Here is a 23,651-nt window from a genome sequence, read left to right on the forward strand (position 1 = left end):
ATGTGGCTGCTTAAAGTAATATACATTTATTAACTGTTTTTGTATGGGAGAAGTCCAGTTGGGCTCAGCTGGGTCTTCTTCTTAAGGTCTCACAAGACTGAAATTACAAAATCAGCAGGACTGTTCTTTACTGGATGCTCTGGGAAAGAATCCACTTCCAAGCCCACTCGGGCTGTTGGCCAAATTCAGCTCCTTATGGTTATAATCTCTGTTTCCCGGCTATCATCCAGGGGCTAATCTCTGCATCTAAATGCTACCTGAATTCCTTCTTTTCTTTTTAAGTGGATTGTCTCCTTATTGATGAGTTATACAAGTGCTTTATATATTCTAGATACAAGTGCTTCAACAGATCTATCAGAGAGTTGCAAGCTTTTTTGTAAAAGAACAGATGATAAATATTTTATGTTTGTGGGCCACACAGAGTCCCTTTTGCATATTCTTTTTTTTTTTTTTAAACAACCCTTTAAAAATATAAAAAAAAACATTCTTAGCTCATGAGTCTTACCGAAACAGGCCACAGGCCATAGTTTGCCAACCCCTGAGATGTGTGATTTGCAAATATTTTCTCCAAATTGGTGACTTGTCTTTTAAAATTTTTCTTAATGGGATGCCTGGGTGGCTGCCTTTGGCTCAGGATGTGACCCCCGGGATCCTGGGATCGAATCCCATATTGGGCTCCCTGCATGGAGCCTGCTTCTCCCACTGCATTTGTCTCTGCCTTTCTCGCTGTGTCTCTCATGAATAAATAAATTAAACCTTAATAAAATAAAATAAAATATTTCTTACTGATATCTTTGAAACAGTGGGGTGGGCAGACTTTAGGATAAACCTCATAGACCCTTCTTCCTGGTATTGGTGCTTTGGCATAATCTCTCCCCTTAAGGATGGTGGGTCTTGTGACTTGCTTCAACCAAGGAGGCAGTGGCAAAAGTGGTTCCATGTATACAATTAAAGAGCATAGCACCCATCTTGCTAGAGGCTCTCTTTCTTGTGGTGGAGTGTCTCTCTTTCTCTTTCTCAGTCCTGGCTTTGAAGAAGCAAGTTGCCATGAATCCTATAGCTCTTGGGTACCAGATACTGCCAACAACCTTATAAGGATTTGGGGAACCAGATCTCTGCCCCAGTTGGCACCTTGACCATAGTCTCATAAGACTGAGTAGAGAACCCAACTGAGCTAGGCTGTAATTTCTGACTTACAGAAATTGGGAAGTAATAAGTATGTATTGATTGAAGCCACTAATTTTACAGGAATTTAGGGGTTTTTTGCTTGTTTTGTTTTTTTTTTATTTTTATTTTTTAAAGATTTTATTTTGATAAAATCTTTGATACAACCCTGTAATCAATAGTCACATGCTCTACCAATTGAGCCAGCCAGGCACCTCTTAATCTTAATTCCTTTCAGCAGTGTTTATAGTTTTCTGCAAGCGAGATTTGTACTACTTTCATTATGTATATTGTCAGTATTTTATTCTTTTTCATGCTATTAGGAATGAAATTTCATTTTCCAATTGATTACTGCTAGACTCTAGAAAAATTATTTTTGCATGCTTATCTTGTATTTTGTAACCTTGAACTCATTTATTAGTTCCAGTATGTTTTTTATATTCATTGGGAGTTTCTACTTTCAGGATCATGTTGTCTTCAAAAAGGGCAGTTTAATTCTTTTTTAATCCATATGCTTTTAATTTCTTTGTCTTTTCTTATTGTACTGGCTAGAGTCTCCAGCACAATGTTGAATACCACCGGTTAAAGTGAACATATTTGCCATTTTCTTGTTCTTAGGGACAAAGCACTAAGTCTTTCACAGTTAAGTATAATGTTATGTTAGCTATAGATTTTTGCATATACCATATCTTACACTGAAAAAGTTCCCTACTATTCCCAATTTGTTGAAAGTTTTGATCATTCATGATTGCTAGATTTTTTTTTCAAATGTTTTTTTCGGTGCTTGAGATAATCATGTGGTTTTATCTGTTTTTATGAAGATGGTATATTATATTGATTTATTTTCAGATATTAAAATAGTCTTCCATTTCTGTGATAAATCCCACTTGGTTATTGTGTATCTTTTTTATACGTTACTAGATTTTATTTGCAATTTTTTTTGAGTTTTTTTGCATCTATATTCAAAGTAATACTAACTAGTATTAGTATACTAATATGTAGTTTTTTCTTCTTGAGATTCTTTAAGATACCTTTAAGTGACTTTCATATAAGATAAAGCTAGCCTCGGGATCCCTGAGTGGCTCAGCAGTTTGGTGCCTGCCTTTGGCTCAGGGCATGATCCTGGAGACCCGGGATCGAGTCCCACGTTGGGCTCCCTGCATGGAGCCTGCTTCTCCCTCTGCCTGTGTCTCTGCCTCTCTCTCTCTCTGTCTCTCATGAATAAATAAATAAAAATAAAAAATAAAAAAATACAGATAAAGCTAGCCTCATAGCACTAAGGAGTATTTTTTTTCTTCTATTTTCTCGCAGAATTTAAGAAGGGTTGGTATTATTTTTCACTTAAAGATTTGCTTATTTTAGAGAGAGAAAGAGGAGAGAGTGAGAGAGTGTGAGTGCACATGGAGGAGGAGGGACAGAGGGAGAGGAGAGAATCTCAAGCAGACGCTCTCGGAATGCAGAGCCCAACATAGGGCTTGATCTCACAACCCTGAAATCATGACCTGAGCTGAAATCAAGAGTTGGATGCTTAACCAATGAAGCCACCCAGTCACCCCTGGGGGTGAAGTTCTAATTCAATTCCTTTACTCTTTGGTCTATTTTGATTTTCTGTTTCTTCCAGAGTCAGTTTCAGTAGTTTGTGTTCTGTAGTATGTGTAAGAAATTGTCTGTTTCATCTGAATTTTATAATTTTTTGACATAATATTGTTAATATTTCCTTATAACTCTTAATTTCTCAGAGCTGGCACTGATGTTTCTCTTTCATTCTTGAATTCTCTAATTTGTGTCTTCTCTCTTTTTTCTTGGTCAGACTAGATCAGAGGTCAACATAGTATGGATAGCATGGTGGCCAGCCCATGATTGGCCAGATGTTATACAGACACACCTGGAGTCAGTGATGTTTACATCTTGCTCATAGATCTGTTTGTTGATTGGGAGCCCATCCAAATTTCATGCAGTTTGACCCTGTTTATGCAGTCATGCTCCTTCAGGTCTTCTCTGCATATATACAGGTCCCAGTCAGCCAGTGATGTGCAAGGGACCTTTACTAGCTAGCTCTTCTATGACTTTCTAATTATTTTGGAATCTATAGGTCTGCAACTCACTCCAAACAAGACTACAACCTCCTGTCTGACTCACAGGGCTGATGCTTTCATTATTCTTTTCCTATTAAGATTGCTATGATTACTGGCAATACTGCTGGATGTGGGATTATTTTGACCTCTGCTCCACATCACATGAGTCCCTTCAACAGCAAAGCTGCTGGTTTTCAAAATAGCCTTGAAAGACTGCTTAGTTGAACCATAGCTGCATACTATGTCCCAGCTATGGAAAAAGTCTTAGTTTGATTTTTGCCACTTTTGTTTTCATAATATTAAATGTCACACTTTAGCTGGGCAGGAGTTAAGAAGTTTTTACTGTGCAAGATTTTTTTCATGCTGTCATTTGCAATATGTTTGTGAGAATCTTTGAGATTAAAGTTTTGGTTACAATTATTGTTTAACCCAAAAGCCTTTTTTTTCCTTGCAAAACTAAAATCTATGAACGTGGTATCAAGTCCCAATATAACATTCTTATTGGAAGCCAAACTTACATTTTCTTGTACAGTGCTTTTGAATTAATAAAATACTAGCATAACTGTGTAATAGTCATTAAAAAAAAAAAAAAGAGCTGCTAGTTTTATGGCTAGCCCCACCCTGGTACAAACACCATGTCATGTGAGCTAAAGGACTGAATGGGAACAGCCAAGAATAGCAGTAACTTCCACTGCTCTTATCTGAAGTTCAGCAAATCTTTTAATAATATATTCTTCTTAATTTGTTGTCTGCCTTCGATTTTTAGATTCTAGAGCCCTGAATTTTTTTTTCAGAAATTTATCAAGTTTTATATTTATTCTGGGGCAAGAGGACTTGCCATTAGAAATCCCTTTCCAGGCTACCTGGCATCGCAGATACCATCTATTTTCACTTATTTAGTTTTTTCCTTATATTTTCCACACACATGCCAATAGTCAAAATAATTTTTTACAAGAAATAGCCCCTTCAATGTTTTACTTTTAGAGTCTTCCCTCCTATTTTGGATAGAACACAGTCTCCAGTAGAGCTTTTTATTAATTTTGTGCTAAAGGTACTGCTCCTCATATGGAATGGTGATGGCAACCTTCAACATGCTTTCTTCTTTAGTCACACTGCTCTGAATGATACCTCACCTCAGGTTAGGTGGAATTTTTTCCAGTTTTACTAACTGGAAAATGCAATTTTAAGTAAATAGCCTAATTGCTAGGGAAGATAAGAGTGAGGAAAGAGAAGAAAAAGACTCAGAAATAGTCTTTCTTTAATGATATTAAATTGGATAGGATAGGATTCCTTTGGATAGTATAAATTCTTTTGGAAACAGTAAATAGCTGATTTTGGCCTCAAGGCAATTTGGAGACCAAAACAAAAGTTTTAAGGGAAACACATCACATTCTCATTACAGAAACATTTTAAGGATTATAGGCTGATGCAAAAATTGACAACCATCCATCCTAACAACACATCAGTACAGATCATTGCCTAAAAAAGAGATTCAATGTACAAAACAAGAACTTTACCAAAACTTGGATTAGTTCTGACATATAATCCTTGTCAGAGGCATCCTCTAAAACTGCATGTCTCAAATCCAATCCAAGGGAAAAAAGGCTTTCATTACTACAGAGACCATGGTATAACCATGAGTCCTGGAAATGATGGGATTGGTTTGTTTTGGAGGCAGTGCATTTAGCAAATGATTTCAACCACTCCAGAACTGCTGGCTTTCTAATGTTTTGAAGTAAGATATAGATGAATTGGCCATCATTCTTTTTATATTCAGGATGCAATTCGATCCTGACATCTTTCTGCTGGCGGCTCTTGGTTTTTATCCAGCATATGCACACTGATGTCACCCAAGAAAAATTACTAGTTTATGAACATCTTTTGGAAACTCTAAAGGCTACCAGCATCTTTGAAATGCTAAAAGTACAAGAAGAAGAAGAAGAAGAAAGAAGAAGAAGAAGAAGAAGAAGAAGAAGAAGAAGAAGAAGAAGAAGAAAAGAAGAAGAAGAAGAAGAAGAAGAAGAAGAAGAAGAAGAAGCAGCAGCAGCAGCAGCAAAAGCTTATTTGCTGAGCAAAACTTCAACTGGACTAAACATCTGGGTACCCAAGGTGAGGATGGAATGCCTGCAATGATTAGCCACACATTTATTTTTGCTTCTCTGATGAAGATGGTACTGAGGCATATTATGCTCTCCACTAGACTACGCTGGCACCAAGGGGTCATCTATATCATATATGAAGATTATCTTCTATTTTTTTTAAGATTTTATTTATTTATTCATGAGAGACACAGAGAGAGAGGCAGAGACACAGGCAGAGGGAAAAGCAGGCTCCATGCAGGGAACCTGACATAGGACTTGATCCCGGGTCTCCAGGATCACATCCTGGGCTGAAGGCAGCGCTAAACTGCTGAGCCACCCAGGCTGCCCTGAAGATTAACTTCTACAATGAAAGTCATTTTACCAATCCAAGGGATAGTTAAATTTATTACCTTTTGAAGAGGTTTTGTCAAGAACTGAAGATAAAATATTAAGTTCTTAATTATACAAACGTTCTTTAGATTTCAGAAAATCTTAAAACGCTTGTCTAAAAGCTGGATATATTTTTTGTTGTTTTTGATGGTGAAGAATTTGTTTGCTTATGTTTACATTTTAAGGCAATGAATAGTCTCAGAACCGTTTAAGAGGAGATTCTTTTGGTCTGGCTCATCTGAAAAATAATTTGGGTCCATCTAAGTGAGGTAAAAATAATTCCCTTTAAGCTAATAGCATGTTGTGGCTCTGAAGTCTTAGACAACCTGCAAAATCAATTGGGCCCATGACTAAATATTTATAAAGTATTGGGCCAAGCAACAAGATGGACCATGAAGGGCCCAAGGCCTACCTAGCCTCTATGTCTAAGTCAACTGGTTTCCTTCATGTTCAGTTTTGTAATACCATGTATCTTTTCTTCACTATACCTCCCACAATTGTATTTTTATATTTTTAATTGTTTTTTTGATATATCAACTTGGTTATAATCCCTAGTTATTCAACCAAATACCAATCAGGGTGTTGCTGTGATGGTATTTTGTACGTGTGATTTAAGTCCATAATCAGTTGATTTTATGCAAGGGAGATTTTTCTAGATAATCTAGGCAGACCTGATTCATTCAGTTTTCAATAAAAGGCCTTAAAATCAAAGCTGAGATGTCCCTAAAAAATAAATTTCTGAGTGTGGGCAGTAGCTTCAGCCCTTGAACTAAAAGATCCTAGCTCAGTCTCTCTGATAACCTGCCCTACAAATTTCAGACTTGCCTAGTCAGCACACACAACTGAGTAAGTTAAATCTTGGCAATAAATTTCTTAATATATATTTTCTACTGGTTCTATGTCTCTGGTTGAACCCTGACTTTTATATCAGTGTTATGTGATTCTTTGGCAAATAAATGTTTTACTCTCTGGAATATAAAATATATAAAGCAGAGTCTATACCATTTTTATTTATGGATGTATTTATTTGCCAACTATGGCAACCTATGGTGTAGAATAGTGCCTACCTTATGAAACCTACAAAAAAATGCTTGTTGAATTAATAATTAAAGATTTAATAAATTTCTGTATTCTTAATCAGAAATAATGCCTAAATACAATTGAAAGTAGGATTATGTCCTCCAAATCTCTGAAAAAATACACAGTGGATGTAGTAAAAGTCAGATAATAAGAAAAGGAACCAGATGTATAAACTTAGAAAAATAAAATAAAATTCCAAAAGTAAATCTAAAACATTGATTACACCAATTAATGAATATTGGTTTAAAATTCCTTATTAAGAAAGGAAAATACTTAGATTCAGTTTTATGAAAATCCAACTGTTGTTTTAATTTGCAAAATAAAATTAAACAAAAAGCCTAAAGGGAATGAGAGGTCAACAGTATTTCTAACCTATATTAAAAAATAAATAAATAAAGCAGGAGCACCTGGGTGGCTCAGTGGTTGAGCATCTGCCTTCGGCTCAAGGTGTGATCCCGGGGTCCTGGGATCGAGTCCCACATCAGGCTCCCCACAGGGAGCTTGCGTTTCCTTCTGCCTATGTTTCTGCCTCTCTCTCTCTCTCTCTCTGTCTCATGAATAAATGAATAAAATCTTTAAAAAATAAAATGCCTTTGAAAATATAATTTGATCATTTTCTAGGAACAAACAACATCCCAGTAAACTTCAAAAAATGAAAATTATACTAGCCACTCTCTCTGATCATAATGAAACAAAATAAAATGTAACAAAAAACATAAAACCACTAAAAATTAATAGTAAAAAAACAGACATATTTATAATCCTTTGGGAGTTAAAATAATTTCTCTTAAATAACTGTTGGCTAAACAAACTCAAATGCAAAATGAAATGACATGTGTTAAAAGGTAAGGGATTTAACCTAAAGCTATATTTTAAAAAAATTAATAAAGTCAAAAGCTTGTGTTAATTTTTTAAAATAACAAAATAAGTAGACAAAATACTTTAAGCTATTGGAAAAGAAACAACTGTAATAATGGATAATTCCTTTAATAATAAAAGAGGGGTAGAAAGTAATGGTGATGTTTATAGGACAGTGAATAACAAAATAGAAAGAGAAAATTGATAGATAAAGCCAAGGTCTAGTTCTTTGAGAAAAACATAATGCAATTATTATTCTTTAACAAATCTATTAAGAAGAGATTGTGACAAATACAGAGATAATTTTCATCTGTGTATAACTGTGTTCAGTTGTATGCTAATAAATTTGACAATCTACATGACAGGGAAGAAATTGAAAATCTAAATTAACTGTAAGGAAAATTTTAAGTTATCATGAAATAACTTTCCCAAAAGACTACAGAATCAGATAATGTATATCTGAGTTTATTTTATGGAGAAATTATTTTAATCTTTCGAGAAATTAATAATTCTCACAGAACATAAGCTATTCCACAACATAACAAAGGATGGAAGGTTTCCCAGTGTACCAAATAAATTAAGAACTAGTCCAGGGAATAAGGGTCTTAGAATTTCCTCGATGGTGACCTGAAATGACTGTTCTCAAACCCACTTTCCTCATCTGCAAAATGGAAATAGTTAAGGTATGAACTTCATAAAATGTCTATACATTTAAATGGCGTAATTCATATAAATCTCAGCTTAGCAGATTTCCAGGGACACAGTGCACAACAAGTTTGTTTTTAAAGCTAGGATAACCTTGATATAAACAACTCGACATCAACAACATACTGATTTAGTTAGTGAGAAATAATGTAGAAATCTAAATACAAGATATGCAATCAAATTCAATAGACTCTTAGAGAATAATCAGGCATAAGTGCAATGACGATTTGGTATTAGGAGTTGAGGCGTTGCAATGAGTCCAGCTACATCAATACACCAATTAAGAAAAATATATTATCACATTTAAAGATCCTATGCCTGATACCACCTTATAAGTGAGGAAGGAAAGTAAGATAGCTCCTTAATATGATAAGCCAACAACATCTTAATAATGAAACACTAGAAAGAAACATTGCCCCTGAAATCACAAACAATACACAAATCCCTTCCATATCCAGTTTTGTTTAGAGTAGCAACGTAGCTAGCTTGGAAAAAAAAAAAAAATCTGTGTCTAAATTCCTATTACAGGTAAAAGTTGCTATGTGACACAGTTCTAGCTATAAAGCTACAAGCAGAAATCTCCAGGTCCAGCTTGGGCGAGGGGGCAAAGTGTGGGGAGAGGCAGGGAGGTAAGTATAGGTGAAGCCTATTCTTCCTATTATTGGAGGGAACATGCTGTTGCAGGAGCAATCAGGACCGTAAAGCCTAAAGCCCCCATCTAAAGATCAAGGAACAGAAAAATTCACAGAGCCTCGATTTCCAAGGCATCATGAAACCAAGGTGCCAGGCCTGGGTGGCCTAGCTTTAGACAGAGCATCAACTTCTGATCCGCTGAGAGTCATTAATCCCTTGGTTATTTAAACCAGTTATTCTGAGTGTGCAGCATCAGTATCACCAGGGAACTTGCTAGAAAGCCAAATTCTTGGACACTACCCCATACCTACTGTCTCAAAAGTGTGGAGAAAATGCCCAGTGATCTGTGTTTTAACAAGCCTTCCAGGGGATTCTTGTTTTAAACAAAGTCTGAGAACCTCTGGTTTAGGCTGTCTTTTAGGTTTCTCTAAAAGTCAAATGTTTTCAAATGTTTTCACTAAACATTGAAAGAACAAGACATTCAGACTTGGTAGGCGGGGATCAGCCAGCACCAGGCATCTCGGGTGCCAGGAAGCCCAGGAAGCTAGGTACTTGGGGGAACCCATCCCTGGGATGACTCCAGTGGATTTCCACTCCCACATGGTATTCCAGCAAGAAATAATCCCAATGGCCCAGCTTGGGTCCCACACCCGACCTGCAGCTTTCACCCGACCCAACTTTCACTAAACATTAAACTAAAACTAAACATGACTAAACTAAAGTCAAATGTTTTCACTAAAGCATTTTAACAACAACAACAAAAAAATATGTTTTAACTAAAAATATGTTCTGCTAATGAACATTCTGAATAAATTCACTAGGCTTTCAGAAAAAAAAAGAGTTAAGTCAGATATTTCCTTTATACACAAAATTGAATTTCAGACGGATTTGAGATTTAATACACATATTTTTGTACATGTACGTGTATGTATACATAAATATACACATATGAGTGTGTGTGTACCTATATATATGTACCTGCAAGGATATTTTGTGGCTGTTTTTGTCATTGAATTGTGGAAAGATAAAAGAATAAAAAGGAGGAAAACCTGTCAACAATAAACACATCAATACATTTGACTAAAGTTTTAGAATAAATTTTAAAGCAAGAACACACAAGACAAATTTAAAAGGCAAATGACACATTTATAAATTTTCTCAGAAAATATAACAAGGATTGGCATTCTTTCTATACGGACAGTAGTATAAGATAAGTAAAAAACTTTAAGAGCCAGGTGCCTGGGTGGCTCAGCAGGTTAAGTGTCTGCATCCTGCTCAGGTCATGATCCCAGGGTCCTGAGATTGAGCCTCCCGTCAAGCTCCCTGATTCTCCCTCTCCTGCTTGTGCTCTCTCTCTGCCTAATAGATAAATAAAATCTTTAAAAAATATATATTTTAAGGACAAATAAAAATGCTATGACATAATGTAGTATCAAATAAAAGAATCTAAACATACTAATATATACACTATGCATATATATGAGTATATATATTACACATATATAAAAAATGTAGGTATATATACACACATATATCCTTAAGGAAATATTCTAATATGAACAGTTGTTATCTCTGAATTATGGCATTTGACTGAATATTTCTTTTTAATTTTCTGGTGACTTCCAAATTTTCTACCATGAACACAGATTGCCTTTAAAACCAGAGAAAAATTAAAAAAATAAAAATAAAACCAAAGAAAAATGCACAAAAATAGGATATGTCATGGTTGCACGTAACAGGCATAAGAATAGGTACCATGTGAGGACTAAGGGTCTAATCACTAAGAAGGAGCCTCCAAGAAATCTTACATAAAATTGCAGAACAGAACAAATAAGATTTGAAATGTCTCTAATAATCATCCTACTGTACTAAAAAAAAAAAATTTGTTCCCTGAAGTGGCTATCATTTTGCCCCAATTTCCTCGAGTTCGAAGCTCCCCCAAACCAAGTCTCGCTTTTGACCTCACCAACACTCCTAACCCCAAGGCCCCTAAACTGTCGGAGACAGCACAGTGCTTGTAGGGGTTTGCTCAGAACACTGGATGCTCTGGGGGCCTCACATAAAAGGCATCCTTTAAATGAGTGAATTCAGGGACACCCGGGTGGCTCCGCAGTTGAGCGTCTGCCTTAGGCTCAGGTCACGACCCCGAGTCCCACATCGGGCTCCCACAGGGACCCTGCTTCTCCCTTGGCCTATGTGTCTGCCTCTCTCTCTGTGTGTCTCTCATGAATAAGTAATTTTTCTTTTAAGTGATTTCAGGAACTAACCCCATCCTTCATCTCGTTCTCTCCCTGGCTGTCTCATTTCCCATGCTGACTTACTCTGTGTCCTTTTTCCAGCGTGTGCTTCTAGTTTAAGTCACCATTCACGGTACCGTCTAGTCTCAATCTTCAAGCTTCACTTCTCTGACTTTAACCGCTACCGACTTGGCTTTTCCAGTGACTAGCAGTGCAACAGTGGCCAAGCCCTAAAGTTCCCTACTTAAATACTGACCTCAGGGGCAGTTCTGATAGCAGAAGAGTAGCTCCATAGGTCCCAGCAATGGTATCCTGGTAAATATTTAACAACCAGCTCCCTCTGGAAAAAAAAAATTAATATTGATACAGTTCAGTACACACACACATTTGTTATGAACTTTTACTGATTGGGAGGATATTTCACATCACACAATTTGCAGATAATAAGAATAGACCATACAGTAGTCTTTTCTGTGAATTCATCTTAGTTAATTAAATCTCCCAGAACCCTTTGGTAGTTTTTTCTGTTAAATTCTTGTATTCACAGCCAAACTATAGCTACAATCGATGAGCAAAAATGTGGTTCTGATGCAAATGTTGGTTGATACATTCCTTTATGTTAGTTAGAAAGTAGAATAATGGAGACGTATGTAGGAACCTCATTAGTCAGTGACCTGACTGACTTCTTTGCTCAATCAGAGAATTGTTTTTGAATATTGGGAGAATATTCCCTCAATTTTGTGTGCTATTCACACTGTACTGGTGGCAGCCAAGGCATACCGAAAGGTTTAATCTGCATTTTCCCCATCACTTTCTAAAGTGTAGACAATCAACGCATGTTAATGAAGCCTTGGTTTGTAGTGTTCATCTGTTTCCATGATGTGACTATACCCATCATGGATGATTTCAAGCTGCCAGGGTAGCCTCACTCAATGTGGAGGTGAGAATGGCTGGACGATGCAAACCACTATATAGCATTCTATCTAATAGACACGATGGACACACATAAGCTCAAGAGCATGGGTAATAGTTAAATGTAGCAAAATAATTTGCAACTGGTGAATTTTGAGTCTTTATTAATAGGCTTGTTTTAAAAAAATAAAAAATAAATAAAATAAAATAAAGAATAGGCTTGTTTTTAATATGATTTAGTTAATGCTTACATAAATTAATTTTTAATAATGGCTTTCAAAATTCCTGAGGTGTGTTTTTCATGAGCGGATTGCTAGCCCCAGCTCTCCTGTGTTACCCAAAAAAGAGAACCGTGGAATATATGCATCCATAAGGATGGATGCGTCTTCCACCTTGCTAATGTATTCTTCCAAGAAGTCAAATATTACAGAGCATTAGGGAAATGTCCTAAACATTTGGGTCATTGTGGCTGCATAAGCAGTGGGCCCTGGGCCTCATAGTTCAGCTAAAATACTTGCAAGAGGTCAGTGTTCCTGAGGGGAGTCCATGGTAGGAGCTTGCTGACTGTGCATGGGACATCGGACTGGAGTTGTCTTAGAAGCTCAAAGAATGTAGGAGCAGTCAAAAAGGCTCTTTTCCACCTTGCTGTGGTTGTACAACTACCTTGCTATGGTAGTATCATTATTCATATACATAGAACTACATCCTAGTCAAGTAGGGATAATAAAATATAACACTTATTTACTGATTGTTCTGTGCCAAACATCATGCTAAATACTATACGTATATCATCTCTTTAATCTTTAAAGCAATCTTGAGTGGTAAGGATTATTATTCCCACTTACAACCAGAAAACTAAAAGAGCAATTAGGAAATTTGCCCAAGGTCACACGGACAGCAAGTGACAAACTAGGATGGGAATCACCCGTGTACCTCCAAAACCAATGCTTTGCTACAGGACCTCCTCAAGTCTGGAGATCCAAGGACTTAGAGAATCCATTAATAAAGTCCTGGATGGTATCCATCCACTCTTCAACATTCCTCATTAATCCCATTAACCAAATGTCGCTGCTGTATATCTATTTTCAGCTGAAATTGTTAATAGCATCCTTTTCCACTATCAGAAGTGTTCTAGTATGGAGTGTTCACTTATATGGCCCCTCTTCGTGTAGAAGAATGTGTTCTGCATATAAGCAAGCTGTGTTTCTGCCATGAAGGAAGTTAGCCAAAAATAGGGCAGTACCAAACCAGGATCTACTCTGTTCTTCTCCACCTTGCGGGATCAAGTCTGCACAGACGCATCTCCAGGGAATCTATACATCCACGTGTATGTGCAAAAGGGACATGTGAAATTTTTCAAACATAACTCCACTACTTAAGGTGGAGGGTCATGCCTTTTGACATCTGAAGCTACCTTCATTGACTTCCACTACTTACACATCATCATTCTTGAATGAATGATTCCCTAGACCTGACTTCCCTAGATGTGAAGACCTCATCCTGACCATCTTGGACACATTTCAAAGTAAGTTTCTCTATACCAATCTGGAAAAGTCCAAGCTTTCGATCCCAGAAAACCCAGTGAATGCCTGCAAAAGGGGCAGTGCCTCAAAATGATTAAGATTATCTAACATTTTGGGACACCAGGGTGACTCAGTGGTTGAGCGTCTGCCTTTGGCTCAGATTGTGATCCTGGAGTCCTGGGGTCAAGTCCTGTATTGGGCTCCCTGCAGGGAGCCTGCTTCCCCCTCTGCTTGTGTCTCTGCCTCTCCCTCTGTGTCTCTCATAAATAAATAATTAAAAATTTTAAAAAAAGATTATCTAATGTTTTGGGGATGTCAGGTCAACTACATCCAGTTTAGTGTTCTTTGATTATTAAACATAACTACAAATAGGGAAAAAGATATGGAAATAAAACAGAATTTGGAAAGCCTCAGTGGAAACATAAAAATAATATTGTGTGGAGCAAAACAAAAATACTGGTATTTTAATTATTTATAGATTCTCTTAAAGCATATGAAAATTAAAAGCTCTATTCTCGTGACCATATCAAGCTTAAAAAGATATAAACAAATAATCTGCTCTTACATCTTGAATATTATATGATCTCTTTCTCTGTAGATGAACACTGTCTTAAGAAAAAGTATTGATCAAGTTAATAGCAAATGGTTTCACAACTTTAAATATGTTCTGTGTAGCCTTTCATTAAATTCAGATTTCCAAAGCTGTCCAGTTCTTGTGATACTGATGAAAGAAACAATCTATAGGATATATCACAGTAATGTTTTTTGGTCTTTCCTATCAGGAAAACTACATTTTTTTTTTCTGGTCTCAAAATAAGCTTATTACTGGTTTTCTTATAAGGGTCAAAAAAAAAAAAAAAGAAAAAGAAAAAAAAAAAACCCCACAAAATAGCAGTCTAAACAGAAAACCCATTTCTCTCCCTAACATTGCCTGGAGCAATAAGGTCAGCAGGCTTGCTTGTGTGCATGTGTGCGTCTGTGCGCATGCATGTGTGTATGTGCATGTGTAATAAATATGTTATATTGCTGCTTTTCCTAGAATGTTTTTTCATTCCTCTTTTGCTAACACTGTTTCGGGTTTTATTAGTATTTATTAGTATTAATGCAATCAAAAATCGAGGAATTAATCCTGATGTATAAATACCTTAAACACCACAGATGGCTCATAACAATATTAAACTACAGTTTCACAAGCACTCAGAGACTAAAGAATAATACTATGGTCAAGTCACAAAAAATATATTGCCACAAAAATTCTAAGCCAATGACTGTGGCATATTACTTGCATTCTTTTTGCTACTGATGTACTCGTATTGGGCTGGATTGAATATCAACATTTCTTTACCAATATGATCTTAATGAAAAATTAAGGATTTTTATATTCTTTGGCCAGGTGGAAATTCATGGTTTACTGTTGTCTTGGCACCCATAAGAAACGAAAAACTATGTGTAAGTTTCTTTGAAATCTTCCATTCTTACGAATAGCGTCTTTTTAAAGTATGTAAATATATCTTTTCATCGATATAGTATAATTTTTCGTAATCTTTTCTAAACCTTACCTCAAAATGTTTTAGAACATAAGGCAGAAGGAATTATGAAATGACTTTTAACAATCCACTGAATAATAAGCATCGATTACAAACCTCCTAATATCATTGCACCAAAAGACCAATATACAACTCTGGTCTTGCCATCTAGGGTAAGGGTGGGCAAATTACCGCTCACAAACCAAATGTAGACTAGGGCCCATTTTTTGTTTTGGGTTTTTTTTTTTTTTCTTAAGATTTTATTTACTCATGAGAGACACAGAAAGAGAGCAGAGACATAGGCAGAGGGAGAAGCAGGCTCCATGCAGGGAGCCCGATGTGGAGCTCGATCCCAGTACCTCAAAGTCACAACCTGAGCCACCCAGCCACCTTAGGGTCCATTTTTGTATGACTTTCTACCTAATGTGTTTGTTTGCTTAAGAATACAAATTAATTTTATTATTATTCTTTAATATTTTATTTAAATTCACTTGCCAAAATATAGTATAACACCCGCTCATCCCATCAAATGCCCTCCTTGGTGCCCGTCACCCAGTGACTCCATCCTCCCAACCTCTTCCTCTTCTGCAACCCTTTGTTTTGTAGAGTTAGGAGTCATGGTTTGTTACCCTCTCTAATATTTTCCCACTCAGTTTCCCTCACTACCTAATGTGTTTTAATTTTTAAAGAGTAAACGAGTATATGCAACTGAGAGTATGTGGTCTGCAAAGCCTAAAATGTTTACCATGTGGCCTTTTAGAGAATTGTGGCCCTGATCTAAGAGCTCACGATACTGTCAAGGAAATAATACTGTCCATACAATTAGTGAGCATATGTCCAACAATTAGTGAGAAACATAGGATTATATAACAAAGTGCTAATTTAAAGAATGGACAAAAGGTAAGGTTGGAATTCAGAGAAAAGAAGTATTAGGGGATCCCTAGGTGGCGCAGCGGTTTGGCGCCTGCCTTTGGCCCAGGGCCCGATCCTGGAGACCCGGGATCGAGTCCCACGTCGGGCTCCCGGTGCATGGAGCCTGCTTCTCCCTCTGCCTGTGTCTCTGCCTCTCTCTCTCTCTCTCTCTCTCTCTCTGTGTGTGTGTGTGTGTGTGTGTGACTATCATAAATAAATAAAAAAAATTTTTAAAAAAGGCATTAATCACTGTGGTCAAAATCATCAGGGAAAGTCCATGCTGATGAGCACCTCTCAAACTTCTGTGTGGTCATGAATGACTTGGGCATCTTGTAACCATGCAGATTCTAAGTCAGCAGTGTGGGATAAGCTCAAGTCTCTTGCATTTCTAATAAAGTCCCAAGGGAAACCCACGTTGCTCTTCCACATACTACAGTTCGAATAGCAAGGACTAAAAGGACAGGGAGCATTTGGAAATGCGAAGAGCAGCATGTAAAAGGGGCTGCCTGTTGATGCACTTAGAAGCCATAGTAACAGGCTTAAGAAAACAGTTCAACAGCAGAATAAATGTACCTGTGTTTTCCATATGTTTCATGCCAATGAGATGATAACCCCCAGGGCCCAATTTCCCCCAACCCTGCTACCCAGATTATTGATACTAGACCAAAGCCAAAAGAGTCTTTTACATTCGTATGAAATACACCAATCATTTTTTCCAGTAGTCTGAAAGACAGGAAAAGCCGTGGTGAAAGGAAAATTTTCTTATGCCTCGAACTGGATTGATATAAGCAGACTTACTCTGAAATATAAATTTTATAATTTAACTAATGACTTTATATCCTTTTACATCCAAATTGATCCAAAACGTCATCTAAAACTTTAATGTTTTAAATGCTGTAACCTCACTCCCTAAACAATCAAAAGCCATTTTCAGCTCTGGCCAGGGTATCCTGTACAAACGAACCATTCACCAAAAGAATCATTTGCCTCTAGAACACTTCAAGCATCCCCAAGCATGCATTTGGCTGAACTAACCTAAACACTATTAACAGTTATAAAAATTTTAAGAAGATTTTATTATTTTATTTACTGCAACATAAACAGATTTGTAATAGTCTCAAGTACAGTTTAGGGGTGTTTTCAGTTAAAATTATGGTGACAGAGTGAATGATCCTGGATCCTGCTGCTCGGAAAAAAAAAAAAATGTCAAGGGCAATCTTTAAAATCAGACCATCTTTCTGCTATTCGTAAAAGCAAAAACGCACAGACGACAACTAGATTCCATTATGGTCAGGGAAAAGAGAGTTGTAACCCTGAATAAGACATTTTGGGGCTGCTCAGGATTTCCCCCCACAAGGTTTCACTTAAAGCAGTACAGGAAAATGTCTGTTCAAATTACCTCTTTGACACCCACAACCATTATTCCTGGGTAGATATAGGCCCAATGGGGGCTGCTATTGAAATAATGGGTGGCATTGAATTCAATTAGCGGTCCTGTTAAGTGGTACCTGCAGAAAGCTCAGTATGCAAAACACAGGTCCCACTCCGGAATCATCGAGTGACGGTGCTTGGCTTCCTTCCTCCTACCCACATAGACAGAGAGATCTCCCAAGGGTCACTCAGTTAGAAACGGTCCCTTCCGACTTGGCGCTACCTTTCCCAGCAACCTTCTAATTTCTCAGCCCTAGGAAATTGCCCCAGGCTCTCTTTTCCCTTTAACATTTACAGCTTGGTTTCATTTTTAAGCCTGTAACATAGGGAGCAGCACTCTCTGGTCCAGTTCTCAGCTCAGTCACTGAATTGAGAGGCGAAAACTGATGAAAACTTTAACAAATAGGTATGGGGAGGAAAGGTTTGGAGGAACTGAAGTTACTTAAACCGGAGAAAGGAGAATGAGAGGTAAGAAAATTACTAAAAATTAATTTATGTAAACATTAACCAAATTATATTAAAAACAAGCATATTAATAAATACTCAAAATTCACCTACTGCAAATTATTTTACTACATTTAACTATTACCCATGCTGCCGCCAGCTGATCCTAGCTCGTAAGAGCTGACTGTTAAAATTTTAGGAATTAGGCTGGCGAATTGTTAAATATGGCCATTAATCAAAAGAAAATTATATACTCTTACATATTACAAACAAAGGGAATGCAAAGGGGTCCAAGAAAACTTTAGGGGTGATGGATATATTCATGGCCTTGATTGTGGTGAAGACTTCAGGAAGTATATATGGTCCTGCAGATAATTGCTAAAACATTTCAGATTTTGCTTATGGCCTTATAACATTTTTGGTCAAATTTAAATAAGCTTAGTCTTAGTAATTAAACCCTTCATTTTTCTTATGTCATCTGTTCTCCTATAGACGGTGGTAGAGAAATTTAGAATCTCTGTTTTAGAGAATGGAGAGATGAGTTCTGCTGATCAGTGGTACTTTGTCGTGCGCCACTGGAATCTCACCTGGTGACTATAGCTTCAGGATGGCCCAGTTGGAAACCTCTCCAAGCTACTCAATAGCTCATTTGTACGGGCTGAGCAAGCAAGTTGCTGATTGATCCAAGGCTGGAGGCCAGCAAGGAAAGCTTATTGGCGAGTTGAGAAGGTAAGAGGATTGTGGAAAGCCATAAAACAGAGGCGGAAACATCATCCTGGAGTATGGGCCTGGAAAAGCAAACAAACACAGTCTATGTATTCTAAACTCTTAGGTCTTTATAAAAACCATGAGCCAAGAAATGAAAAATAAATAAATAAAAATAAAGTGATTTCAGATGACAGCCAGTGTCCGTCCACTATAATTTGTCTCAGATTCAGATGAATCGCTACGATATTTTAGCTCCCAACTCTATCTTTAAATGGGATTCTGGTATAGTCTATTTTGAACTTTTCAAAGTAATATCTCTTTAAGTCATAAAAAAAAAAACTGCCTAAATCATTTATAAGTAAGCCTGAATTTGCTAACGTTTGCAGCAACCATCTTGTCCTTGAGAACGGCTTTGGTATCATGCTTTGCAAACAGCATTTAAAGTAAAGGCATTTAGCAGCTGGCATTTCTCTGTTCCCAATTCATGCCTTCTAATAAAATCTGAGAAACAATTAGACTATGACTGTTGATCCTAAGCTTTGTTTTTGCTCAGCTTTTGTGGATGTAAGGAGTGCAGACTAACTGACATTCGCCAGCTCAAGGAAAGGACATTTACTGTCAGGGCTCCAGTTGAAAAAGAAAAGGACCGCAATTACAACAGCACCCGGCCTTGGGATGCTGGCGCTGAATGGTTGTTCAGTTTCCAGGTATCTGGAACCTACATACTCATTCCAGCTGTCGTGTCAAATAACATTGCAGGTTTTTTCTGTTCCACAACCTGCAAGCTTTCTCAAAGTTTATGTCCCCCACCACCACCACCACCACCATGGTTTTGAACAAGGCCCTCTAGCAAATCCTTACTTCACATCTCCAAGGACTATGAAATATGATTGTTTCAGTGTCTCTTTTGTGATAGTCAGAGGTGGACAGCCAGCCTCTGGGTTGGTTCCCAAAGTCAAGTGCTCACTCTAGTCCAATCAGTTTTACGTGAGGGCTCAGTGGTTAAGCGGCTGCCTTTGGCTCAGGTCAGGATCCCAGGGTCCCATCGGGCTCCCCGCAGGGAGCCTGCTTCTCCCTCGGCCTGTGTCTCTCCCTCTCTCTGTATCTCTCATGAAAAAATCCGTAAAATCTTAAAAAAAAAAATCAGTTTTACTTGACTGGGACCACCTGGCATATGGGTGACTAAAGTCAGCTAGGCAGAGGCTCCTGATGCAGTTCCCACAGAAGAGGGATGGGCCCTGTAGGTGATTTTAATGACAGTTGCTAGTAGGTCAGGACTGAGGCAAAATGGGCCCAACACTTACCCAGGCTCATTTTGAGGTATCCTAGGAACATAGCAACAAGACGATAAAGAAAATACTCGTTTTGTTGTCTGTTCAGATTCTGCTCATCGTATCTTTTTTTTTTTTTTTTTCTGCTCATCGTATCTATTGACAATGGATATATTTGGATATGTAATGGCCAATTGATAGTTTGGAGCTGGGGTGGGGCTCCTGTATACATAATGTGCTACATAACAGCACAGTTAAGGTTTTCATTGTGTTTTTTGTTTTTGGTTTTTTGTTTTTCTTGAAACAAAGACTTCTCACAATTAGCCATCCACCCAGCAGGCTGTATCATTGTGATGTGATAGGACAATCAACCCACATAAAACCTCCTTATCAACACTCTTGATTAACTTTTGTTCAATAATCACTGTCAAGCTTGTGGATAATTCCTGCAAGTAAACAAGTAAGAGTTTAACTTCGGTTTAATCAGAAAGTGTCTAATCGTATTAAACCTTATAGGTACATCATACTCAAATGCCTAGAAATGCTAAGTTTTGGCATTTTGAATCATATTGCATTCAAACATCTAGGAGACCTATGTTTTGTTTTTTTAAAAACATTTTATCAAGGAGTTAATTATATTGTACTGATTCCAAGAGCTACTTTTAGGAAGTACAGTTAATTTGAGCTACATTTAGAACTGTAACAGATTGTGTGAATTAAGTAACTTCCAAGCTAAAACTTATGATATAGCTTCCTACCACATAACCATTACAATTACAGCCATCCTGGGCATGCTAACCTAACAACACTTGGCTGTTATTTGGGCTCCAGTTGCTCCTTTTTACAAGGGTTACTTGGGCACTATAGAATTTGGACAGTTATGGGAAATTATTCATTGTTATTTTACTTGCAGTATTAATACGTTTTAAAGGATTACCACATGGTTATTACTCCTACAGGCATTATTAAATTCTTCAAACTCCTTTAACTATTTTCTAAGTGGGAGTTGAATTTTTTTTTTTTTAGGGTAATAAGTCTTTTAGATAGCTATCATGCCATCTATTTAATAAAGTGTTGTAGTGAATATAATTTTTTTTTCTTTCTGGGATTCTTAGTCAGTTGATAGGTATGTAAGAGAAATCTCCAAGAGAAATAAGTATTCCTCTTAATTTAAACAATGGGAGTTTCAAGTAGTTAGCGTGAATTTTAAGAGATGTAACCTTCCAAGCAGTCATATCCACTTATAAACATATAAAACTAAATAATGGTTTAAAATATGGAGATTAAAAACAACCGTGGCAAGGTAAATATTAGTAGAAAGTCAATGACTGAGGAAAAAGAATGGAAACATTTAGTCACATTCTTTTATATAATTGTTAGAACTGAACTTCACATTTAGCTGTAGGATTTCTGTCAGCCAATCAAAGGAAATTACAAAGAAGAAATACATTTCAATTCCTCAATGGAAACAAAGATTTTTGCCTTACAAAAGTTTTAAAAATATTTTTATTGAAAAGCACACAAAACAACATATTCGGCTCAATGAATCATCACAAAATCACTAGAACAAGAGAACAAAGCCTACACATGAAGATTACTGCCCCCTATTCCCTTGTAATCATTGTCCCTTCTCCCCTTCCCAGGGTAACCATTATCCTTTCATGGTAATCGACTCCTTGATGATTTTTTATGATTTTAATGCTTAAACTTAACGACTCTATACAACACCTTGCCTGTTTACATTCGTGTAAATGGAATTATATAGTATTCTTGGGATGGAAGAGACTGGGAGTCTGGCCTCTTTTCCTCAACTTTATGAGATTTTCCGCGTTGTTGCAAGGGATTTTATAACTTTCTTTTCTTCTATATTGCTATGTAGCATTTTGTTGAGCAAATATAGCTCAATATATTTACCCCCTTGTACTCTTGAAAGGGTGTTCGGTTTGCTTCCAGTTTGGGGTAATTTTGAATTTTACTGCTAAAAACGTTTTTTATAAAATGTATCTCGATGCACAAGTCCATGCATTTCCATTGGTTGTAGTCCTTGGAGTGAGATTGCTAGACCAAAAACTGTTTTCCAAAATTGTACCAAGTTATTCTCACCAGCAGTATGTGACCATTCCCACTGGTTGTGCCCTCAGGCGCTGGATCCCCACAGGCGACAATCAAGGTATTGGCTGGGGCTGTGATATCATCTCTGGTTCCCTTCCTTGATACCTCTATTGTCACTCATGATTTTAGCCATTCTGATGGGTGAATATTGCATTATGGTTTTAACTTTCATTTTCCTCATTACAAATAAAGTTGAGCACCCTTAAACAAGCTTGTTGATCATTGAGATTTTCTTTTGGAGAGCCTCCTAAAAAAGTATCTGACCCACTTTTCTTATTGGTGGTCAATCATTTTCTTAGCATTTATATCCGTCTTTCATATATTTTGCATATTAGCCCTCATTTGGCATCTGGTAAATATCTTTTTCCAGTCTGTGTCTTGCCTTCCATTCTCTAACGCTGTCTTTGCAATAGACCTAAGTTCTTCAGTTATCAGTCTAATGTAGTCAAATAGGTAATTATTTTCTTCCACGTTAATGACATTGCTGTTCAATTTAAAAATCAGTCCTGTCGTTGACAATTTATATCATCTCTTAGAATGTTATTTTATCTTTTACAATTAAATATACAATCAACTTGCACATGATTTGATTTGGGGTACGGTTTAGCGTAGAGGTTAAGTTTCTTTCTTTTCCTCCATGCGAATATCAAATCGACCAAGCACTATTTGTTATCAAGAACTCCTTTTCCCACCGCTTAAGAGTATCATCCTTGCCTTAAATCAACTGTCCACGTATGCAGAGGTCTGTTTCTGAGCCATCTAGTTTCTTTCGTGATTGCCTATCTTTTTACGGTCGCCCCAGTGTCTTAATCAGCATGACTTTATAGATCTTGATGTGTGGTACATATCCAATTTTACTATTCCTCAAGAGATCTTCAAACGTTTCTTGGATATTTTTGGTGCTTTGCATGTCCATATACATTTTAAAATAAACCTGCAGGTGGGCAGCCGGGTGGCTCAGTCAGTTAAGTGTCTGCTTTTATCTCAGGTCATGACCCCGGGGTCACAGTTTCGAGTCCTCCATCAGGCTCCCCGCATGGAGCTTGCTTCTCCCTCTGCCTGGGTCTCTGCCTCTCAGTGAGTGTCTTGCACGAATAAATAAATAAAATCTTTTTTCCCCCCCGCCCGGCCATTAATAAAATCTTAAAAAAAAAAAAAAAAAAGTGCTGTGTTTGTTCCGGGTATGTTCAAACACAACCAGCCTTTGAATATTTAGCTCCCATCTGCAAGTCCGTTACATTGATTTATAGATTTAATAGCTTCTATATTTTTTGGAGTTTTTTTTTTCCTATGCATACATCATCTATGAAAAAAAAATAGCTTAGTGTTTCCTTCCTAATCTAGATCTTTCTTTCTTTAAAATACTAAAAGCCACAATTCTGTACATCTGAGCAACGCGTGACTGCAGCCCTAGGTTCAGCACAAAGCTGCCTGCCAGGGGACCGACTCCTGTTCCACCTGCCGCACTCGCTGAGCCAAGAGCGGCCCCGCGCACGCGCCCTGACAACCACGTCCAGCCACCTGCAGCCCGGCCGAGGCCCCGCCCCTCGCCCCGCCCCCCGGCCTCGGAGGCGGGAGGCGGAAGCGCG

The 23,651-nt window shown here is 37.4% G+C and overlaps 1 long non-coding RNA gene across 3 annotated transcripts in view; it reads right to left on the bottom strand.

The window, feature by feature from the left end:
• The window catches only part of LOC112673888 (uncharacterized), a 76,752-nt gene that overhangs the window by 27,232 nt on the left and 25,869 nt on the right, over window positions 1-23,651 (bottom strand). For 2 of the 3 annotated variants that reach the window (XR_004803443.2, XR_003145098.3), the window contains 2 exons: window positions 18,559-18,759; window positions 11,480-11,563 (listed from right to left, as the gene is read on the bottom strand). This is a non-coding gene — a long non-coding RNA (uncharacterized LOC112673888). Of the gene's footprint in view, window positions 1-11,479; window positions 11,564-18,558; window positions 18,760-19,540; window positions 23,614-23,651 lie in introns of those variants that run through there. The other variant, XR_003145101.3, reaches the window with a different exon arrangement.

This window comes from Canis lupus, chromosome 10 (genome assembly GCF_003254725.2).
Source record: "Canis lupus dingo isolate Sandy chromosome 10, ASM325472v2, whole genome shotgun sequence".
Classification (NCBI taxonomy): Eukaryota; Metazoa; Chordata; class Mammalia; order Carnivora; family Canidae; genus Canis; species Canis lupus.